Genomic DNA, 23,251 nt, shown 5'->3' with positions numbered 1-23,251 from the left:
ATCTAAAATCCAATCAATGCAATATATCAAATTAATAAATTTAAAAAGAAAAACCAAATGATTCTTTCTATAGATACAGAAAAAAATCATATGACAAAATTTAACATTCATTTATAATAAAAGCTCTCGGCATACTAAAAATAAAAGGGAATTTGCTCTACCTGCTCTATAAAGAAATTTGCAGTTAACATCATACATAATAGTGAAAGTCTAAATGCTTTCTATGTCCAGGAACAAGGTGAAGATGCTTACTCTCACCGCTTCTATTTAACACTGCACTGTAAGTCCTAGTCAGTGCATTAAAAAAGAAAGAAAAGACATAAAGATTGGAAAGAAAGTTACAAAACTCTCTTCATTTGTAATTAATGCAATTATTTACAAAGAGTATCCTGAGGAAATCACACACAAAAGTCAGAAAAATTAATGAATTAATAAGGTACCAGGATACATATTCAACATATAAAAATCAACTGTATTTCTATATGCTAACAATGACCAACTGCAAAATTTACTTTAACTGCATTTTCAATAGCATCCAAAAATATAATTCATATCCTATTCACTTAGGATAAATTTAACAAAAGACATCAAAGACTAGAACAATAAACACTATAAAACACTGCTGAGAGAAATTAAAGAATAAGTAAAAAGGTGAAAATATACCATGTCTGTGGGTTGAAATAACTCAGTACTGTTTAGAAATTCATCCTCCCAAAATTGATCCATTTAATGCAATGCCAATCAAAATTCCTAGAGGTGTTTTGTATAAATCTACAAACTAATTCTATACTCAGATAGAAATGGAAAGAACTTAGAGGACCCAAACAATTTCAAAAAAAGAACAGAGTTAAAGAATTTACACCATTGATTTCAAGACAGTTTAAAACACTGTTGTGTTGGCATGATAGATATATAGATCAGTTTAAGAGTCTAGGAAAAGATCCATACATTTTATATAATTACTTGATTTTTAACAAAAGTTTTCAAGATAACTCAAAGGAGAAAAGACAGTTTTTTCAACAAATGGTCCCTGAACAACTAGATATGGAAAAGAATGAACCTTGATCCTTACCTCACACTCTACACAAAAATTAACTCCAAATGGACCAGAGACCTAATGTAAAAGCTAAAACTGTAAAACTTTTAGAAGAAAACACAGGTTGGGGCGCCTGGGTGGCTCAGTTGGTTAAGCGACTGCCTTCAGCTCAGGTCATGATTCTGGAGTCCCGGGATCGAGTCCCACATCGGGCTCCCTGCTCAGCAGGGGGTCTGCTTCTCCCTCTAATCCTCCCCCTCTCATGCTCTCTGTCTCCCATTCTCTCTCTCAGATAAATAAATAAAATCTTTAAAAAAAAAAGAAGAAGAAGAAAACACAGGAGAAAATTTTCACAACCTGGAGTTAACTAAAGATTTTTAGGTGGGGGGGTGGAAAAAGGAGGAGGAAAGGAAAGGAAACAGGAAAAAGCACAGATCAAAAAAAGAAAATATTGATAAACCAGAGCCATTCAAAATTTAATTTACTTCGGCTCTTCAAAAGAAATTATCAGTGAAAGAAAAGAACAATCTACAAACCAGGAGAAAATATATCTGACAAAAGACTTGTTCTAAATATGTTAAAAACTTTTATAACTAAACAACAACAATCCCAATTTTTTTTAAATAGGCAAAAGATCTGAACAGACACTTGACAAAAGATAAATGGCCAATAAGTAAATAAAAAGATCAACATCACTAGTAATCAGAGAAATGCAAATTAAAACCACAATGAGATAAAACTACTCACTTAGGAGAATATCTGAACTTAAAAGAAGGCTAGAATGATATCAAGTGCTGGCCAGAATGTGGGGCAATTAGCACTTTCATACCCTGCTGGGGAATATGGTGCAATCACCTAGAAAACAGTTTGGCAGTTTCTTACAAAGTTAAACACACACTTTACCACATAACACTAGAATTCTACTCCTGGGTTACTTAACCCAGAAGAATTAAAGCATATGTATACAAATACTTGTACATGAACATTCATGGTAGTGTCATTTCTTATAGGCAAAAACTTTAAACACCCCCAATGTCCATGTACAGGTCAGCTGTGGCATATTTTCACAATGCAACTACTCTGCAGTGAAAAGGAACTACTAAGGTATACAATAACATAGTAATAAGCTTCAAAAATCTCATGCTGAAAAGAATGCATAACATGCGATTCTATTTATGTGAAACCCTGGAGCAGGCAGAACTACTTCATAGTGACAAAAATCAAATCAATAGTTGTCCGGAAATGACGACAAAGGAGGGAGAAATGACTGTAAAGGGATACATGGGAACTCTTATGAGATGACAGAAATGTTCTTTACCTTATCATAGTAGTTATGGGTATGTTTGTCAAAACTCATTGACCTGTACATTTAAAATAATTGCCTTTTATTATATGTAAATTATACCCCAAATACATTTGATTTTAAAAATTTAAAAGAAGTAGCATTTAGACATTTGGGAATAGCATCATTAACCAAAGATGCCAGTAAAGGGCACATCTAGTTTTAGTCAGGTTTAACCCCTATAAAGTAAGTCTCTTACTGTCTCAATCAATTATATGTTAAATACCAACTATGCGCCAGGAATGATTCCTAGTGTGGTGATACAGTAGTAAAACAAAACTGAATCCACTGCCCTCATCAAGCTTTCATCCTAACAGGAAATACTGACCATAAAAAAGTAAAAGTAATAGACAATAAGACAGACTAGGAAAGTGCTAACCATAAAAATAAAGCAACTGGGGGATGGGAGACATTTTAAATACGATGGTCAAAGGTCTCACTAGGAATGTAACATTTCAGTAAAGATCCAAGAAAGATTAGGAAAAAAAGCTAAGAGGTTATCTGGGGGAAGAGCATTCCAGAAAGAGGGAAAAGTGCAAAGACTCTGAAGCCAGCTATTCAAGGAACAACATGGTGTCAGGTGTAAATAGAGAGCACTAAACAATACAGTCAAAAGATGAAGTTGCAGATGGGGCAGTGTCATGTAGAGACTCATAAGCTACTACAAAGGCTTTAGCTCTTACACTGAGTAAGAAAGGAGACTACTGGAGTTTTTATTTGAAGAATGATAGGATTTGACTTATGTTTTAACCATTATTATTTTGGCTACTGCACTGAGACTAGACTGAAGTGCTGGATTATGGGTTGAAGATTTTAAGAGGAAACTGAGAGAACAGTCAGGAGGTATTAAAATAATCCAAGTAGGAGATGATAATGACTTGAACCAGATGATAGTGGAGGTACTGAGACATGGTAAGATTCAGATGCTATATGTATTTTGATGGGAAAGCAATATGAACTACTGACAAATGAGGTATGGATATGAAGACAGAAGAGACAGGGAGGACTCCAAGGTTTTTGGTCTAAGTAACAGGGATAAACGTGTCATTTACTAAGATGGGGAAGACTAAAAATGAAACAAGTTTGAGTAGAAAGATCAGTTGAGTTTTGAGCATTTTCTATTTAAATACCTTTAAATATCCATATGGAGGTATCACAATTGGATGTGTGTCAGCAGTTCAGAGGAAAAAAACCTCTTATAAATTAAAGATTTTCATTATTATTTATTTATTTTTTTTTTTTTGCAAAGTAAATCACTGGGTATGAGGTGTGTGTGTCTGTGTGCCTGTGTGTGTGTGCAAGATTTTCAGGAAATAGTCCATACTTGAATTTAATACATTAAGGCCTCAGCACTAATGGATTGTTTGTATGTTTTCTGATTTACATAAATCCATACAAGTCTGCTAGGCACTTCACACCTTTATTTTTACTTTCACATCTGAAGTACAGCAATATGGATAGATAAGGTGTGTATTTAAGATAACAACGTGAACAGACACATTCCTGGAACTATAGCTATTTAAAAGTGACACCAGCATCAAGATACTCATTCTTATTCTGGGAAGGCTTTAAAAAACAATCACTTGTTATGAAACTAATTGCACTGCCAAATGCTTCTTAAGATCCCACATAAAAATCATCATCTTCTCTACATTTTACTGTTTTAAATCAAGGAAAGTAAGAGACTTTGTGATTAGATTTAGAAGTTTGGTTTTAGATGCTTATAACCATCTAGGTTCTAAAGTGAATAACATTTTTACATTGTATCTCAAAAAGATAGACACCATTTTGTGCATTACTAAGGAAATAAAAAAATGACACGTAAAAGAATACCAAACGTCAACCAGAATTATAACATGGGCAAGCATGCTTAACTAGTGCTTGAAACCATTTTTTAAAGTGTAAATTTTTCAGTGTGGAATGAGCATTATTTCTTTCTAGGTGTCTGTTGATTTCCAATTCCATGTCTTGATTATTACCTCATGCTAGAATGCCTTTCTTCCCAGCTGATCCCCTTCTCCTCCTTCAAGTCCCAGGCCAAATTCAGCCCGGACCACAAAGCCTGCCCTGAACTGGAGCAGTATTCAGTTCTTTCCACATTCCCAGAACATTGCCACTTACATGTCTAGAGCAACTAGTGATTCCACCATGGATTACTTAGCTCTATACACTAAAGCAGAAGATCCCTCAGGGCAAAAAATCTTAGCCATCTTTGCCTTCCCTAAAATGCTTAACAAAATACCTAACGTATCATATTGTAGGTACTCACTGAAGGTTTGTTTAGCTTATTAACTATTAAACTAAGAAAATGATCAAATATATAGAACTTAATGGGATATATGCTTTAATTTCCTTTCATCACTTTAAACATACTCTTCCAGATCTCACTTCCCCATCTCTCCATAATGTCCCAGATAAATCCTACTGCTTCTCAATCACTTTCTAATATTGCAACATATAATGTAGTCCAATTTAAATCTTCAATTTCATATATTAATCAAAGAGTATCCATACAACCCCACCCCAACCCCAGGCCAGCCAAGAGAAAGAACATAATCCATCTTTTTTTCAGTATTTTTCCTGGCTCTTTCAATTTTCTCCACTTCCTCCCTCAACTTTCTAGGAAAGGCAGAAGGGGACAAATGCCCTGTGTGCCTACATCCATGGGGGTTTACTGGATGGCCATGAAGCAGGATGATCTGTAATCCTTGCGTAATTATTGATAATACCTTCTCTCTTTCTCAAAAGCACCCCGTTTAGACAGTACATTTCAGGTCTTCACAGCAGCATTTAAGCTATAAGTTACAGCAAGCATAGGAGGCTGGCCCCTCCACCCTGAGCATCTTGGCGCGGGGGTGCATTCTAAGGCTGACTTTTTACTATCCTACCCACAGTCCCCTTATACGGGAAGCTCTCCCTGCTAGCAACCACCAAGATAACTCTAACCTGGTAACATCCCAGGGTGTGCACTTGGTCCAAAAAAAAAAAAAAAAAAACCCTCATGCTTTCTTACCATACCAGATAGACAAATGTCAGCTCTTTGCATTACTACCCTCTCACTCAACATGCCATCTCACTGGCTCCAGTTATCCTCCTCCCCTCCAGAAAACAAGTCTATATTCAGGAATGCCCCAAACTCTAGAAGACATATGTCATACTCCCTCAATAACTCTCTGGAAGATGCCACTGCAGTAAAAGACCCAAGATTCTGTAGCTCATTAAACATCCAGACAAGATGTTAAATACCAATCTACACTTCTGGCAGACACACTCAAATTCTGGGCCTTTTAGGGAAAAACAGGGAAAGGTCACAGAACTAACTCCAATACATTAACAATTCTTCATCTGAACGACACTTTTTAATACTCCCCTCTTTTCTAATTTCTGTTATAAATGGTAAGTGGATGCTGCACTTCTATTCTTTCTTACTAAGTCCCATATCCCTCCTTAGAAGGCAAGGATAGTTGTTAACCTTTATTTTCAGCTTTGGAGCTTGAGCTAAAATCCTGAAACAAACACGTCCTGGTCATCATCCTATTATCCAAGGTGCAATTCCCCTACATTACAGTTACTGCTTACCTAATACAAGGAACCCTTCATTTTAAGCAACCAATGTGAAACAAGGATTTACCAAAAAAGGAGGGTGCTATTGACAAAATATATCAAGAAAAGGAAAGAAAGAGATTCCTCATTTGGTCAAGCAAATTTTACCTCAGTAGATTAGTATATTATTTGTATGCCGAACATCTCATTTAATTATATATATATTTAACGAAGAGCCACTACATAAAATGGAGAGTGCAAACTTTAAAATTCAAACATATGCTACCTACAAAAGAAATGAAAATTTAAAATTCTGCACAACAAACCAAGTTGATAATTACATATTTAATGTTAGATACACTATAACATATGATGCACTCTAACTTATGATTTTTTAAAAAATAAATATATCGTAAAACTACTAGATTTCAATTATTACATGAAGAATACTCCTGAAAGCTCTCTGGTTACAGAAACCATTTAGTACAAACCAGTATCCATAACTAATACAAAGTATAGGGATTTACAGATATGAACTAAAAATGCATGCTGAGAATGGTCTGAGTTTGGAAAAGTTATACATATAAAGTTATATATATACTTCTAAAGTTAAAACATAAACCAGTCCTATGACAGAACAATTCCACTCTTCGGTATTTAATCAAAAGAAATTAAAACATATTGTCCACCAAAGACTCATAGAAGAATCCTGTTTATAGCAGCTTTACTCAAAATAGCCAAAAACAAGAAAAAAAAAAAATCATATGTCTATTAACAAAACAATGGATAAACAAATTGTGGTAAAACAGAACATTATTCAGCAGCAAAACAGAATGAACCACTAATACACATAACATTTGGATAAATCTCCAAACTACTATGTTGAAGAAAAGAAGCCAGACACAAAACAGTATATACTCTATGACTCCGTGTAAATTTCAAGAACAAGTAACCTAATCTAAGGAAAATAGAAATCAGAACACTAGTTCTTCAGGGAGGATAGGGAAGGACTGACTGAAAGAAGCATGAGGGCAGTTTTGGGGGATTTAAAATATTCTATATCTCGAATGCGGAGCGTAGTTATATGAGTAGATACACATGTCAAAATTCATTAACTATACACTTAAAAATGAGTATATTTTTGTATACAAATTATACCCAATAAAGTTGATTTAAATCACATCTGGTATCTGGACAATGCCAAGGATAGCCAGCTAATGTAAAGTATAACCTCTTAGTGAATGTTGAAAATGTATTGGTAATAACAAACTTACAGCCTAAATCAGATTCTAAAACCCAAATCCAAGTCCAAAGTGTTTACCCACTGTCACAAGGTACATATCTAATTTTAGCCTATAGAAACATCCATAAGCTTTCACAGAATGAGAGTAATCAGCATGTCTTTTCTTGGGAGGTCATGACCTAAAACAGGTGATCACTTTTGACTACTATAAAATATGAATGCTACTTCATGTTAAAGATCACTCTTTCCCCACTTACCCAATATTTTCTCTGCCTACTAAGAATTTTTGAGGAGCTTATTTCCCTAATTCAGTAACATCTACTTCTAAATCACTTTTCCTGATCTCTCGCGCCAATTTTTCTCCTTTTTTAGAGTAAAAACTCTATCTAGGAATATCATACAACCACTTCACCCTTGAATAGCCCTCCTTAATTCTTACCCTTTGTGAGATTTGTTTCCTACTTTTTCCCCTGTATTTTCAAGCAATTAAAATAATTATTTTGCATTCTAACATTTTGAGAGTTCAATAATTTCAACCATTTTTTCCTGTCTCAATACCACATTCTTCATGGAGATGCTAAAAGTACTCATATTTAAGCTACTTGACCATGCTGTGACCATGCTGACCACCTTGGCTGTGTTGTTGTTTTTTTTTTTTTAACTTCACTCCTCCTAAATTACCAATGAATGACAAAGGCAAAGATTCCTTAGCATTTCACCCTATACCTGAAAAAACAGTTGGATCATTTGACTCCAACACCCTACCACAGTTGTTTGTCTTTTACATTTAAAAATACTGCTGCTAAGGCACTGTTCCTAACCAAGTGATTGAATGTGCCCTTTCCAAGAAAATGATGTTTGGTTATGGGCTGTCTAGGTCTACTTGTAAAGCCTAATAACACCTATGGTGCTCATTTTAATGGGCTTCATGACTCTTTTCTACTGTTTTTCCCACACACCAAATTGTTTGGTAGTCACCCTAGACTGTATCAGACTGCTTAAACCTACCCTCTTTCAAGCACTTTTGTACACATTCTATTTGAAGTTAATCCAATCTAGCTTATGATATGTTTAAGTTACTGTGGCAACTCATTATCACCAGCCTTTCATATATAGATTTTGTATCAGGGTATCACTTAAATTTGAAAACACAGCTATACAATACTATATTAACTAATACCAAAGGTAACCCATTAGTTGAAGAAGTTCTAGAGTCCAGATACAATATTTGCAAATGTACTGTCTCACTGCTTTCCAAGGAGGCTCCAACACCTGTCTACAACACCAACATGAAGTCATTTATGTTAAAAGCCATTAATCCTAAAATCGTCCCATACTATATGCTGGCCTTTCAGATTACTTTTTTTTGGGGAATACTTACTTCATTTATCAGACAATGACTAGAGAGAAAAGGCCTCTATACAATATGAAACATAATGTGGGACTCTACCTTTACTTCTAAGACCTTGGGTATACCCCTTAGTACCTTTCCTCATCAGGAAACTGGGATAATTGCACTTGCTTCCTAGGTCGTGGAAAGAATTAAAACTGATGCAAAGTATCTTAGTCGAGACCTACTAAACAGGAGGCTTTCAATAAATAGTACATAATAAAACACTCTGTTCTACTGATACCCTTCCTCTAGCACCCTTGTCAATCCAAAAACAGAGTGCTCATCTATAATCTTGTCACAATCATATTTACGATCTCATTCTCCCTTTACATTCCACTAGTTTCTCAATGTCTAGAATAGCCTTTCTCTATTCATAAAATTGCCTCTCACTTGCCTTAATGAAAATCAGCTTTAGCCAGTGGATTATGAAGTTAGGGACCAAGGCAACAGGGGAAGGATCCACCTAAACAATCACTGCTCTACTAAAATTAATAGAGTAATGTATGCCTACTACATCCTAACTTGGCATTAATCTTTCTTCAGTCTTTTTTGAAGTCCATGAAAGCCAGAATCACAGTCTTCCTCATGTCCTGTAAATATCATAAATGAACAGGTCCTATGGAAAACAACCAGTGGACAAAATAATGTAATTGATGAATTCTCAAAACGCTCTAAATCCCAATGTTTTGTTACCTCAGAAATCAATTCATGAGAACTTATCACATGGGTATTGGGGGAAAATAAAACTAGACATCGGTTTAACCACTGATACAAAGCTAGTTTTAAACACCTGGATTTTCTTCTCCTGATTACACTCAAATGAATTACTGACTCAATCTAAAAGATAAACACAAATTTTTTTCTTTGCCCCTATATTCTCAATTCCAATTGCACTACCCTTTCTGCAATGAACTACTTTTTTTATACTTTTATGATATGTTTTCTCACTTTCAGTAAGAATAGGTGAATTAAAGAGTAACAGCAACCTATCAAGCTATAGTTAGGCATTCTTCCATATATTTTGAAAAAAGTTTGATTCAGGAAAACAAAATTGCTATTTATAAAGTGTTCTGTTATTTTTCCGTCCCCGATAGGTTTCCAGAAGACCACAGTGGAATTCCTGACTGTGTTAAATGTTAAACCCACTAATTTTTATTAAATATAATCTTACTTATAAGGTAAAAAGCTGTTTGTTGATTTATTTAAACACAAACACACACATACACAACTGTCTTTCCTAAAGTGCCTCATATTTGAAAATGGCAAAGTTTTCCAAATATTAATCATATTAACCCAAATAAAATCCACAGGGCAGTTTAATTATGGCACAATAAATGAATGACAAGAACATTTTATTTCAAAATCCCTGAGTTCTAGGATCTGAACGTCTGTAAGAATATTCCTTTCATTCCAGATTCAAGAGTTTAAGGCATTCAAATGCTACACCACACCTTTCAGTTATAGACACTGCTTTCAATGAAAACATAGCTTAAAAACCATGAAATGAAATCAATTCCACATAAAGCTATCGTATGATTCTGATCTCTAATCTGACTTGTAAATTAGATGTAACTTCCACTACACAGCAACCCACAGATCTTCTTCCTAGCAGGATGGCTAGGTTAGTTGCACTGCGCCCTGGCAGCAGTGGCAGAGGCACACAGACAAATTGAATAGTATATGCCTTGAATAAAAGAGTATATGCCCTGAACAGCTTTCAAGGTAAGTCATGAGGGAATCTTTTTCTGTTTGTAGATGAGCGGCATGAACTATATAAAATGTAATCTATGTTTTATATCCTGGGATGCCAGAGTTTTTGCTGAAAGCTAAGATTAAAAAAATGTTGAAGATTCACTGAAAAAAAAAAAAATGGGATTCAACATTGAGAATCCACCCACTTCATTTCCCAGATCTGCTTTCAAATCCTCTACAACTGGAATAAATGATATATACAAAAACCGGGGCTCTAACCAAATAAAATATTGATTTGGTTCAGAGAATACTTTGATGTTCCAGTTTTCTTGTGATTCAATGGTTCTAGAAAATACAGGTTTATTTTCAATTCACACCTGCTCACTAAATCATTTTAAGTGAATTTAGTTAACAGGTCTAAAGATACTAATTTTTTAATTCAACTGTTCTGTGCACTTAGTTGTATAGTGTGATTTTCTACTGTTGAGTTCAAGAGCCTACTCAAAAGGATGTTTTCTTAGAAAATTCTGTGTACAGTACCTTTTTGCAAATAGAAACTTATTTTTTTTTTTTTTTTTTTTTTTGAGAGGAAGAGAGGGAGTAGGAGAGAATCTTAAGCAGGCTTCAAGTGTAGTGTGAGCCCAACAAAGGGCTCAATCTCATAACCTTGAGATCATGCCCTGGGCTGAAATCAAGAGTCAGACGCTTAACCAACTGAACCACCCAGGCACCCCAGAAACATATTTTATATATGCTGTGGGGGAGCGAAATTTCAAAAATCCCCCAAAGTAAAAACTTTTTCGTAAAAATGGTAAGTCTTTAAATTAACCTTTTTAGGTTAATTTTTTTAGTTTAAACATGTTTTTCTTTACCGTAGTTCCCTTAAAGTAAGAGAATCCAATACTAAAAGGTGGTAACTACGTAAGTTTCATAAACAGACAAAACCTTTAAAGTTTGATTACCAAAGCAATTACCATGTATCATTATGGAATGATAATACATTACACATTCCCCCAAGTAAAGATCAAATTTACTTCAACTACCCCCTCCCAGCAAGAAAAAAAAAAATCAATTTTTATTTAATCATGAAGTCCTTGGAATCATAGTAGGGCTTGACGCCATTTTGGTGTCAAAATCTGCCAGTCATCCAAAGAATATGCCATCCTTCTCTTTCAACTTCTTTGTCTACTAGTGCATCACTGGACCCAGCAGGCTCCTCACCCAGACAATTTCAGTAAAGGATTTTGGCTCTGGGCATAACAGATGAAAATCTTTACGAAGTATCCAGTTTGTCTTATAGCTGAGAGATTTGAACCTGCTGCAGATGTCACATCTAAATTCTTGAACGATTTTTATCATCAGTGTCACCTATAAAACAAGACAGTGTCACCAAGAGCATTGTCCTAGAGAATATCTATTTCAGTAATGCTAAGCTTTCAGCATTATGACTGACAGTGATTTATTTGACTAAAATAGGGGTCAGCAAACTAGAGCCCATGACCCAAAATTCAGCCCACTTCCTATTCTTGTACAGCCATGATCTAAGAACAGATTTTATATTTTTAAATGGTTGAAAAAAGTTTTTTTAAAAAAGATTAATACTTTGTGACATGTGAAATTATATAAAATTCAAATTTCAGTCTCCATAAATTTTATTGGAACCATAGCTACTCACTCATTTATGGATTTCTCTATGTCTGCTTTCATGCTATAATGGCAGACTTAAGTAGGTGCAACATTGACTATATGACCCATAAAAAAGAGTATCTTTACTCTCTAGTGCTTTAAAAAAAAAAAAAATGTTTGCCAACCCCTGACCTAGAGGATACCAAGTAGGTAGGTTAACAGGACACCTAGTGTCTGTTGCATTAAGAACCTGAAGTGCAATGACCCAGTTGTTCCCTTGCCTTACTTTCATACATTTGTTTAACAAATATTTCTGGGTACGTCTGTCATTCCAGTGTAGACAGCTATAGTTACTTTGCTTTCCACTTTGGCTCAGCCTTGCCTCAATCCAAGGAGTCAATATTGCCCTTGGGCAGGAGAAGACAAGCAGCTCAGTTTCAAATCAAATACCTCTCCAACGCTGGCCTCTTCTGTATCCCTAAGTTCTCCTGGTTCTGGATTTCTGCTTTATGTTAACCATTCTCCATAACAGGCTTCCTGCACTAATACCAGTCTTAAAATTCTCTATTTCCCACTAGAGATCCTAGGGTAATAGACTGAGTCACAGCAGTCACTGTGCTGGCTGATAGCTAGTTCTACCCCTGCTCTAACAAGCACACTGTAACATGAATTTGTTCAGGCCCTGTGGACAGTCTGCATACTCCAACATTCTCCCGACCTCCACTACTCCTCCTGATCATGAACTCCTCCTGGAGTTTACTGATTTCCTTTTACATTCAAACCTCTGGCCTACAAACCCATGAGTTTAATCTTCCCAACTAGCCCATCATTCTGTTTCTTGAGCTCAGTTCATACAATAACCAAACATAAGAGCACAAGACAAATCTCTATATAGATGGATTTCCCATCCTAGAAATACCCATGTTAAGGCACCTCTTATTTTTTAGCAACTGCCCCAAAAGGGAATATATCCACCCCAAGCAGCAGTCACAAGATCCCTTCCCCTTTTTCCCTTCGTCATTGCCTAGTTGGCCCAAAGTTTCTATACCTGCTTCATCTGAGAGTACTACCCATCACCCTTTACCCACTTGGAGTGCTCAAAATACCTGTTTCTTGAGCAGTGCCTCAGAAGTCTGTCTTGCTTCTATCAAAGCTTTAACAACCCCAGTTCTATTGTAAGGGGAAAAGGAGGGTTTCTTGCCACTGACTACAGTGGAGAAATGTATCCGGCTAGATTTCCAGCACTGAGAATATAATTCCCCAAAGAAACATGTCAATAGTCCACGATGAGGCTATGCCCATACTATTAATGGTACTATAGAACCCATCTGTAATTCATATTGTATTGTTGCAAACAATTCACAAACACATTCATAAGTTGTAGACTGACTGTACTAAAAAATAGCTATGAAATGTCAGGAAGACTTTATAGTAGAACAGATTAGCCTCACGTAAAGACTTTAGAGAAAATGGCAATTTATTTTCAGCAAAGTGATTTTCACTACAACCCTGAAATAGACTGCCATGGTGAACAACTCTGAAAACTGCATGAATAGCTCTAACACAAACAAATGAGTAGTATCAAAAATGAAGAGACTGACTGAAATGACCATTAGCCAAATCTCAATTCTGAGTAGCAACCACATATGTAGTATCAATCTTAAATAAAAATGAAAATCTTCTTCAACAATACATACAGGAACCCTGTTCCCACTTGGGGAATGACAGAGTCCAGTAACATACCCTTACTACCAGGAAAAAAAAAGTAGAGGTATGTAGTCCATATTCCAAAGGAATAATCAAAAGACTAAAAACTTTAGAATTTTGCTCATTTGACGAACCTAGTCTCCTTCCCTTGAGGAGAGAGTTCACACTTTTTAGTATCAAGACTCCTTTGTGTCCTCGAATATTGAGAACTCTCGAGAGTTTTTGTTAATGTGAGTTATAATTATCAATATTTACCGTATTAGAAATTAAATGAGAAAGTGTAAACATTAATTCATTTTAAAATTTTATGACATGTTTAATATGACAAATAACATATTTTATGAAAAAGTACTTTCCTAAAAAAAAATTTCTTGCATGTCTAATTTAATAGATGAATTCTTGTATCTGCTTCTTTATTCAATCTGTTGTGATATGTTATTTTAACTGTAATAGAAAAAAGGAATCATATGTTAATATTAATTGCCTTTTCAGATAATTGTGAACATTCTTCTTTGATACTACACTAAAACTTGACAAGTAGGAGTTTAATGGTTATCTATTATATGGAACCTATTATCACATGAACTCTTTGTATTATGTTACTTGCTTTTTTTATAAGGGCCTTTTATCCATAATTTTGTAACACTGATCACTTTGAAAATATCAGTTTCTTGCATTATGTTTATATTCCAAATTTTGACATAATTAATTAATACCATAGCAAAAACTCACATTCATTAACATCACCACCCATCTCATCAGAAAAATCTTTAAGTATTGGGAAGCTGTCAAGGGCACAGCAGGTGACACAAGTTTTCCAAAATTTTAATTTTCACTTGAAAGCTCAAATTTTATCATTGGCAACAAATATTATCAGTTGTTTTCCCCGAAGTGACAGGCTCACTTTGTTCATTTTCAAGAAAACAACTGCCAAATATCTAAGTCTAAACAATCATAGTTTGGTAGTCATTATTGTAAGTAAAAATGATGTTTCATGCAAAATATGACTAATTCAGCTTGCAACTCAAAAAATCACAGAAGGGTTTTCCTTGAGTCAACCAATGTACTCTGCATATACAGCAGAAATGTTTTTTGCATACTTCCTACCTCATCACAAAGAATATTAAAGTATACTCAAGGATCAAGATTTAATAAAATTATTTTTACTGCTTCATCAATGACATTCTTCAGTGAAACTGGCTTTCCTGTTTTGTTTGTTTTTAAAGATTTTATTTATTTATTTGACAGAGATTGACACAGCAAGAGAGGGAACACAAGCAGGGGGAGTGGGAGAGGGAGAAGCAGGCTTCCCTCTGAGCAGGGAGCCCAATGTGGGGCTTGATCCCACATGACCTGAGCCAAAGACAGACACTTAAAGACTCAGCCACCCAGGCGCCCCTGTTTTGTTTTTTACTGGAAAAGAAAGGTAGTAAAGAATACAATGATTACTAATAAACTTTGGTGCCCTTGCCATTTAATATGTACTAAGATGTCCACAGTTTTACCCACCATTGCTTTAGTATCAGCAAGGCAAACATCAAAGCAGTGGAAACAGCAAAAAGTATTACTATGAAAATAGTTTTAACCTCATGGATCCCTTTAAAGGCTCTTGTGACGCTTATGGGTCTGCACATAATTTGAGAACTGAAAGCTATAAATGATAAGTTGCCGTCTCCAAATCCTTAATAAATATCCCCCAACATAAGAATTATATTCTTTAAAAAAAAGAATTATATTAAATATCTGTACAAATTCTTTCATTTTAACTCAAAATTGGTCCAATTCATTCTGCAACTGCATTAATAATGTAACAATACCAATTAACACATAATGAGCACTTACATGTATTATCTCATTAAATCCTCATAACAACTCTATTAGTTCTCTGATAATATTCATGCTACCAAGGAGGACACCTGAGGTAGAGAGAGGGGAAGTCATTTGTCTGAGGTCACAATAACAACTATCAGTATTTATGGATTCAGGCATTACTAAGTATTTTGTATACGTCATCTCTTAAGTCTTTACAACAACCTACTATCCTTTTTCACCCTTTATTATTCTTGACACTTTTATTACCTACTTTACAGAAGAAAACTGAGTCAGTAAGGGCAAGTTCCCTGCCCAAGGTTATCCAAGTGCTTGATCATCCAAGTCTGTCTTAATCCAACAAGTATGCTACAAATTTTGCCTCTCTCTGTCACATATGAGTATACCCTGTGTATATAAAAAATTCAATCGTTCCAAGTCTTACATAGTTTTAAACTCAAATGAGCAAGACCTCTATTTGTAAAATTTTTTACTAATTTGATTATCTCTGTCTTCAAATAGAACAAAACCTACTTTCTTTTAAAATAGCCCATGATCTAGGTAGATAGTTCACTAACTTACTAAACACTTACCTGCATAGGACAACAAATCAGTCCAGCTAAGATTATTCTAAGGAAACTGAAACCCAGAATAGTAACTAACTTCCCCCCAAAGGCATGCTGTTCATAAATGGGACAGGGTCAGAATCAGTTTGGACTGACCCTGAAGCCTAAACTCTTCAATCACACTGCCTGTATGTATTTAAGAAGGTCTCAGGCAATGACCTAGGAATTGCTCACAAGGTCTGGATACAGAGCTTGCTGATATCATATCATATCCACTTTACCCAAGGCAATCAAGATATGAATCATCTTGTATCTCAAAGACCAAGAGACAAAAAGGAAGATGATACATGCTGAAAATAAAGAGACACATTCTCAGGTGCTTTAGGTAAAAACATCGAGAGGTAATGTGGGAAAAAAAGAAGAAAAATTCACTTTACATAGATGTCAGCACACATCTCTATAGCTGAGATAACCCTACCTCTGTTTGTTTATTTTTTTTTTTTAAGATTTCATTTATTTATTTATTTGACACAGAGAGAGAGCGCATGCACAAGCACAGGGAGCGGCAGGCAGAGGCAGAGGGAGAAGCAGGCTCCCCGCAGAGCAGGGGAAGCCAGATGTGGAACTCGTTCCCAGGACTCCGGGATCATGACCTGAGCTGAAGGCAGTCGCTTAACCAACTGAGCCACCCAGGCGCCCAACCCTACCTCTGTTTAAAAACAAAACAATGCCTAGAAGAAAATGTCACCACAGCTACACAGACTACTCTTTACAGAACAGCTTTCAGATGCCAGGAGCCCAGGAATGCTGAAAATGTAGTAAATGACAACAGAAATCAGTTTCTTAAAGCTTTCCTAAACTCTAATCAATCAGCAACATTTTCATTTCAAGTAAGGATCCATAAAAGCCAGGGGTTATGCCTCAGTGCTTGTTGCTATTTTAAGGTCCTACATCAAAAGATACTGCTTAATATTAAACCCTAAGGGGACAGGGAAGGCATCAAGGTTTACCCAGGTCAATTCATCGTAACTTGAGGTAACTCAACTTTTAGGAAGTATAAACATCTTGTGATTGGACAGAGGAGTGTGGCTTTAATTTCAAACAAATTGTATTCTCAAGGAATCCACACACACATCTGACATTTGACAAGAAGGTGACAAAATGGAAGGCTGTGGTATACCACCTAAAAGGGCAGGGCAGCACAGGCGAGAGATGAGCAATATACTTGTCACAGAATACCACATTCTGGATTCCCTTTGTGGCCAAGGAAAAAAACAAAAAACTACAGAGCAAATTTTACCTCCTCCCATCACAGAAAAAGAATCACAATCTAGCAAGGTAAAAGCAGCTGACATATAGAAAAAAAAAAAAAAAAACCAAGATTGAGGTCATGTCTCTTGACATGCATCATTTACACTAAGGAGTCCCCCATTTATCTGAATTAACTTCATGTACCTCATTTCATTCAGATAATTGAAGTTTTCCTTTTAGAGTTGTAAAATGTTACCTCAACATAATTAGTAAACTGTCCACTTAAAAATACCACTACAAGAAATACCATCCCCTCCTCTCTACACAGACACATCTACTCCACTATCATTAAAAGTGTAAGATTTTGGCCTTCACAGGAAATTTAGTTCAGTAAGTCCTCTTTAAAAAATTAGCACAAGAAATTCTACAGGAAAAGTTATGGTCATTATCTTGTTAATACAGAGTGTTTGCATTACTTTTTAAAGACACGGTAATTTGGGTATTCAACACATGACTGACTACTGTTCTAAAACCAAATTAAAGGTTTAGACTACTAAAGAGTTTGATGACTACCCTCAAAACAATAACTAGGATTGTATGGACAACAAAATCAAAGCGGTCTCTCTTTTTTATGAGCAGGCATTTAAGGGCCTTTTAATGAGAATTTACTCTTTAGTATATAATTACTAATGAACAAAAAGAGGGCAATTAAATTCACTTCTTTATAGTGCCATAAAACTTCAATGTGTAAGAAATATTATTATACTCATGGTAATCAAACTCAAGAAAAACTGAAATGTGCAATACCTAAAAATACATGGTGAAAATTATACCTTTTCTTCTGAAATAAATGCCCTCCCAGATGACTGATGAAGCTATTTTTCACATGGACTTGCTTATAACTTACAATACACAGACCTTAGTACTAATGATGGTGATGAAATGTCTAAATTTCTTATATGAAATCTAAATTTCCAAATGAACACTGATTTCCCATACTGATAACAGACTCACTGTTAAGATGAATTTTGTATTAATTAATATTTATTTACCACCTGCTATGTGCCAGGCACTGTACTGAGTGCCAAGGACACCACCCAGAACAGCACAGATGCGGTCTCAACACTCGGGCTACACATAGTCTAGAAGGAAAGACAAATAATGAACAAGTGTGCCATGGGAAAGTGCAACAGCCACTTGGTCAAATGAAAGCTCAAAACTGAGAGAAGACCTGGGTAGAGAATCAAACACTTGAAAATAATTAGCTACCACTGAAAATGGGGGACAAAAATCACCCATTACATGACTCAGCTAAGAAGGCAAAGAATCCAACAGCTATGTAGTCATCAGGAAAGGGATCTAAGTAATGACTGAATGAAGTCTAGGATGTTCTAGAGCCTGATGCAAATGAAAAGTGGAGCCTCAGTGTGAGCTCAAATCATAACAGCCAAAGAGCCCAGCTCTCAGATAGCCTATCCTCAGTATGTAAGGGGTCAATCCAGTAAGTGCAAATCCCGGAGGCAGTATCACAGTATCTTGGCTCTGCAAGAGCTGCCTCGGTTGAAATAGAGCCCCAACCATCCACCTGTGGACAAGAACAGGTCCCAACTCCCTGAGGGGCAGAGGGGACGACAAAGAGAGTCAGATGACCAAGTGGTTAGAGTTCATAAGCAGGCTTAAGACAAGGTTTCAGGTTCACAAGGGATCTGGAATACAAAAAGAAACAACACAGGAAAACATCATCAACTCTATGGACTATTTAACACTTACTAAAGAAAGGCTGTGGAACTGCTTCTCTGGTTACTTTTATAAATAAATACTCAAAAACAAAATAGTCATCTGTTTAACTGACTTAAGTATGACCTTAAAGTGTCAGGGGGAAAGGACCAGATACTCTAATTCTTACTGATTAATGAATTTATATCTTAATTCCATCTAAACCTATATCAAATTTTCTAGATACCTCACACACACACACATAGTGTTTATGCTATATATTTCAAAACTCTTGATGAGTAAACTGTCTTTAAAAATGAGAATCTCATAGTCAAACTGCATACATGCTAATGGTATGGTGAGATACCATACTTCTGTGAGCAATGAATGCTCAGGGCACCAGAATAATTCCAGATCCCACCTCCGGAAGGGGATGGAGGTCTTAATATGTTTTCAGTCTTAAAAATCAATTCAAAAACTGGGTCAAAGGGATAGAACTGGCAGTGGGTAGGACTTGTAGACTGGGACTAGCTAAAGAGCCAGAAATGATACTTGTGAAATGATCTGCTTCCTAAAAAGACCACCCTACTGTACTGTACAATTGTTTTCAGCTATAGAGTCGTAGAAAAAAAAAATGCATGTAGTCCAAAGATGCTGTCCCTGTGGAGGCTATTATTTATACAACTCTACATATTCAAATAGCAATCACTCTAAGGAATTGGCCCTGCATTTGTTCAAACATTATTTTCCAAAGCTATTCAAAGGGTAGAGTGGTGGTACTTTCCAAAAGAAATGCTTGAAAATTTTCCTCAATTTTTTTTAAATAAACAAAACACACTATTCTGATCTATTAAAGAAAGAGGAGATAAGCCTAAGAGAAAAAGAAAATACAGTGGGTTTTGGGGTTGTTTTGTTTTGTTTTGTTTTACCATACCACCAGAATGCCATATCAAATAGAGCCTAAAATTGTTTAAAATATCATTTCAGGACAGCTTGCCAAGGTAGTCTGGTGTCCAAAAGTCATGATCCTTACAAAGGTCTATGTGCTGAAAAATGTATCCTTATAAAGTGAAACCAAAACTTTAAAATGCGACTTACAGTAACAATTAGAGGGTCACTCAATTGATGGTGGTCAAACTTTGCTCCAGTGGAAAATTTCACTGGAAAATTCGTATTACTTTAGCTCTACTGAGGCGTTCTATCAAAAAATTTAAATAACAATCCTTTTCCCAATTTCACAGAGAATAACATATGTTAAAGAGTAAAATTCTGAATGTTGTTTGCTCCCCCAATTTTTCTAAAACATTTGTTACCTGCTACCTCTTTCGATATTGGTATTAGGCCTAATAGAGTATCTGATTCAACACATAAACGGAAATGAATTATTTCAAGTTTACAAAATCATGATTCATGACTTCCAGCCACTCGGCTACCTTAAGTTTGCTTAAGCCCAACATGACCACAAGCATTTAGAGAGTATCCACTACACTTGACACTAGGCAGCCACAGACAGAATTGACACTAGGCATACACAGATAGACTAAGACGTGGTCTTTCAAAAAAACAAAACAAAACAAAAAAGACATGGTCTTTCATGAAGCCCCGACCAGGCAAAGTGCACAGAAGCCAAAAAGTATTTACTAAATGCTTAAACATTGTGGTGTGTAAGATGCAAAGAATTCATCCCACCCCAGCAAGAACTTCAGGACTTCTGCATCTGAGGCCCACTAAGAAAAGTGATGCTGGCTGGGGATACCGGAATTCAGTTACTACATGTGTATAGCACCTTTCTTCCTCATTAATATCATGGTTATATACACCACAGTCTTAAATATATAGACTTTTGAAATGCCAATCTCCTGGAATCGAAACAGACTATCTCAATCAAGAATATGAACATTCTTGAAGTGAAAATAATTACTAATTTCAAACAAACTGTAAAGTACTGCTTTCAACTGATAGAATGTAACATGTCCTAACCATAAATAATTTGTATCATTTGTATCTAATGGGTCCAAATCACAGACTAAGGCATATACTCAAAACAAGAAAAAGAAAAAAGAAAATTTAGTAATTACTAGGCTTTTTTAAAAATAACAAAACAAACTGTGGTACAGAATATTCATTGGGGAGGTATGAACTATATACTTAAGTGTTCAGTTAATTAAGTCAACTAGTTCTATTCAACTCCTGTTAAAGATCTTCAAGAAACTTTCTTTGATTAATTTCTCCCTGTAAAATAATGGAGTTGGATTTAACTGTGAAAGTCCCTTACAAAAAGAAATTTCTGTACTTCTGTGGTAGGTAAGATTAAAATATCAACAGGGTTTCAAAACAGGAGAAAAGAAGCCATCTTAACTTCTCAAACTGATAATGCTAAAAATTCAGTTTCCTATTTTTATCTCAGTATCATGGTTCAGATTTTACCTATTCAGTTTACAAGTTTGTCAAAGAAAGTTGCATGATTCAAAAGGTACTCTCAATACTAAATACTACTCTCAATACTAAAACTGTTTCATTAAATACAAGATCCTAAGGAAAATACATAAGAAAGTGAGAGCTAAGGAGAATCTACTCCTATCAGACCTGGGATGCACTAGTTAAAATTCAATATAGCACTTGGTGGGTATGTGGGTTTCTACATGAAACTCCTGCCATGCTTTAGCTTAAGGTTAAACAGGTTAACAGAATGCAGTAAAATGGCTCTACTGAATTATTCTGAACTTCTGTTTACCACCCCCTTTACCTGACCACTACACTGAGCTTTAAAATCAACTTCAGGAGTAGGACCAACCAACCAAGGTGAGCCACAGCACTCGGGGGCTGCATTGTGAAACCCACCTCTTGCGGAAAATCACCGTCAACTCAACGTTTTCCATTTCATACGGTGATACAGGTGGAGGAAAAAGTGTAAACCCTTCTCTTTGAACCTCCCATCACCCTGCCTCAAGGCGCTGACTTAAGAATTATCTCAAAGATAATCTAATGCAGTACAGTTCTCAGAAGACTCTAAAAGTTGTATTTGCGAGAGCGAGAGAGAGAGAAAAAAAAAAAAAGAACTCCCTCAGGCCTAAAGGTTAAATTGTTGAGTACTGCAACTTCGCTGCAGACTATATGGCTAGACCTACAAGACTTAAATTAAGAGAACCTTTCCACCTGAACAGTTAGCCCGGATCACGATCCAATAAGTATATGCCCGATCCTCACAGGAGGGATGGGGAAGGGGCGAGTGCGGTCTTTCGTTTCAGCTGACCGAGACACAGAGGGGCTGGAAAGGGCAGGAAAGTGAGAGCGATAACGGGGACAGGCGCAAAGGTTTCCCTCAGGAAAGCCTGGAGGCGCGTGTCGCAAGGGACCCCGCCTGGCAGGCCCGTGGTCGGCAGGGAGGCCCCTCCGCCTACTCGGCCAACCCCGGGAAGCCCGCCTCCCTTCTCCCCGCGCGAGAGTAACGAGCCCCCACACGCCCCTCGCCTGCCGCACGAAGAGGCGGCGGCGCGCCGGGCCGCTGGAAGCTGCCACGCACGAAGAGCAGAAGTCAAAAAAATCAAATCAGAAAATGGCCAGCCTACAGGACTAAAACGCAGCGGCCGGGGTGCCCGGCTCCGCGCGCGAGACTGCCGGCGCGCTAGGAGCGCAGCGCCTGCGCTCGAAGAGCGCACCACCCGCGCGGCCCTCAGCTCCGCCCCCCCACCCCCAGCGCCCGGCGCCGCCGCCGCCGCCGCCGCCGCCGCCGCTGCCCCTCTGGGAACTCCGCGCCGCGCGGCCCCGCGAGGCGGGCGACGGGGAGGGAAGGGGAGGGGCCGCGCTCCCCGCCTCCCCGCCGGCCCGCGCGGCTCTCCAGCCCGGAGCCTACTCACCTCCTCCTCCTCCTCCTCCTCCTTGTCTCTCCCTCCTGGCCACCGGCGCGGCCCAGCCGGCGACGCGCTGACGCCGTGCCCCTCCCCCACCGCCGCCGCCGCCGCCGCCCCTCCCGGCCTGCGGCCGCTGCGGCCTTCAGGCGCGTCAGGAGCAGGCCCCGCCCTCTGGCCCGCCCACGCGCCTAAGACTCCGCCCCCTACGCGGTCTGGACGGCGAGGCCGCGGGGTCCCTGACTCAGCGGCGGATCCCGCACGCGCTCACGGGGCCGCCTCAGTTCACGGGCCCCGCTCCTCTTCTCACCTGCCCGCTGCCCGAGGGCTTCGCTTCGCTCCTCAGCTCCCTGCGCGCCTTTTCCATCTCTCATGAGCACCGCTCTCTGCCTCTTCAGCTTTTTTGTACTCTCTCTAACCCTCTAGTCTTGTTCTAAGCTCGCATTGGCGCCTTCTCCTTTCTTCTGAAAGGTCTTCGC

General features: G+C 37.4%; 1 protein-coding gene across 2 annotated transcripts in view; it reads right to left on the bottom strand.

Annotated features, from left to right (window-relative positions):
• Positions 1-22,833, bottom strand: part of GTDC1 (glycosyltransferase like domain containing 1) — a 391,241-nt gene extending 368,408 nt beyond the window's left edge. Inside the window, exon 1 of one of the 2 annotated variants that reach the window (XM_035008109.1) lies at positions 22,782-22,833. The gene's annotated coding sequence lies outside the window, so the exon portion shown is untranslated. The remainder of the gene's footprint in view (positions 1-22,781) is intronic. The other variant, XM_035008102.1, reaches the window with a different exon arrangement.
• Positions 22,834-23,251: the final 418 nt, after the last annotated feature.

This window comes from Mirounga leonina, unplaced genomic scaffold (genome assembly GCF_011800145.1).
Source record: "Mirounga leonina isolate KUSES-001 unplaced genomic scaffold, KU_Mleo_1.0 Mir_151, whole genome shotgun sequence".
Lineage (NCBI taxonomy): Eukaryota > Metazoa > Chordata > Mammalia > Carnivora > Phocidae > Mirounga > Mirounga leonina.
This window is presented reverse-complemented; position numbering and strand designations above follow the sequence as displayed.